At 33.8% G+C, this 1870-nt stretch overlaps 1 non-coding gene across 1 annotated transcript; it reads left to right on the top strand.

The window, feature by feature from the left end:
- Nucleotides 1-1171: 1171 nt before the first annotated feature.
- Nucleotides 1172-1283, top strand: LOC134371331 (U6 spliceosomal RNA). Its single transcript, XR_010022767.1, has one exon. It is a non-coding gene; the product is annotated as a U6 spliceosomal RNA (small nuclear RNA).
- Nucleotides 1284-1870: the final 587 nt, after the last annotated feature.

The raw sequence follows: 1870 nt of genomic DNA, 5'->3' as shown, positions 1-1870 counted from the left end.
AGTCTTTATCTACTGCTTAGAAATTATGGCAGAAGCCTGAAAAAAAATAGAAGATGATTATTCTCATATTCTAAAGAAAATAACTTTTATTTTATGTGTAAGCAAGTAATAACATATAATATATGTGCTACTTCAAAGTTGGCTAAGAAATTCAAATGTCTCAGATGGGCTAAATTTTTCAGAATGCTTACACTGTATGGCTTTCAAAGAGTATTATTTCCACTCATGATATTTCTATCTATGTAAAGTAAATATTCAAATTGGCTATACATATGTAGGTATAGCTTTATTTGTTTAGCTAAATTTCTGCCCGTGTTCTGGAAGCTGTAAAATGCTCCATAGGACATTACTTGACCAAAAAATAGACAATAGCAAAAAGACTATCATTTTATTTGGTTTTCATGTATTCTTTCTCTCTCTTTTTTTTTTTTTTTTTTTTTTTGACAGTTGGCCTGTACAGGGATCTGAACCCTTGACCTTGGTGTTATAAAACCATGTTCTAACCAACTAAACTTAACTGGCCAGCCCCGGATCTAACATGTTTTTCTGTGGAGGTATAGCAAGGCCCATAAGCCTAACTGGGGTAACAGTCTCATATAAAAATGCCTACGGGGGCAATCCTGTGAGCATTCTTATTCTGTTTAATTTGCTTTCTGTGTGGAATATGCCTTAGTGGTATAAGCAAGAGCACTGATCAACTTTCCCAAAGGAGTACAGACTTGTCAAGCCTAAAGAAGATTAATTCAAGTTAGTATTCCAGAGGTTAAGGAAACCAGCTCTGAATTCATACTGCTTTGTTTAAAATACGATTTATGAGCTATATTACCTGAGGTAATTGGCTTCACTTCTCTGTGATTCAGTTTGCTCATTTGTAAATTAGAGACAATATGGTTCCTACCTCATTGGACTATTGTGAGTAAATAAAATAATTTATGTTAAGAAACGAGCATAATCCTGGCACTCAGTATATTCAATTATGTATTTTATATATATATATGTATATATATATGAAACATATACACACACTATACATAGTGCTTGTGTTTATATACTAGTATATACACAAATATAGATTATATTTATATACACAAATTCATAGTGTATATAAATAGTACATCAAAATGCAAATTTATTATTGTCATCCATTGTTCCTTTAAAATTTATTTAGTAGGTGCTCACTTAGGCAGCATGTATACTAAAATTGAAATGATGCAGAGAAGATTAGCATCTTCTAGCCCCCTTGCAAGGATGACATGCAAATTCTTGAAGCATCCCATTTTTTTCAAATTATACTACAAAGTTACAGTAACCAAAACAGCATGGTACTAGGCCCCCAAAGCTCAGGCGACAAAAGGAAAAAATAAACAAATGTGATTATATCAAACTAAAAAGCTTCTTCATAGCAAAAGAAACAATTAACAGATCAAAAAGACATCAAGAAATTGGGAGAAACTATTTGCAAACTATGCATCTGACAAAGGATTAATATCCAGAATATACAAGGAACTCAAACAATTAACAGTAAAAAAACAAGTAACCCAATTAAAAAGTGGGCAAAGGAGCTAAATAGGCATTTCCCAAAAGGTGATGTACTAATGGCCAACAGACACAGGAAAAAATGCTCAGCATCACTCAGCATCAAGGAAATGCAAATCAAAACCACATTGTGATATCATCTCACCCCAGGTAGACTGGCTATTATCAAAAAGACAAGCAAACAAATGCAGAGAAAGTGGAACCCTCCTACACTCGTGGTGGGACTGTAAATTGGTGCAACCATTGTGGAAAACAGCATGTAGGTTCCTCGAACGACTACAGATAAAACTGCCACATGATCCAGCAATTTCACTGCTGGGTGTATATCCAAAGG

This window comes from Cynocephalus volans, chromosome 2 (genome assembly GCF_027409185.1).
Source record: "Cynocephalus volans isolate mCynVol1 chromosome 2, mCynVol1.pri, whole genome shotgun sequence".
NCBI lineage: Eukaryota > Metazoa > Chordata > Mammalia > Dermoptera > Cynocephalidae > Cynocephalus > Cynocephalus volans.
This window is presented reverse-complemented; position numbering and strand designations above follow the sequence as displayed.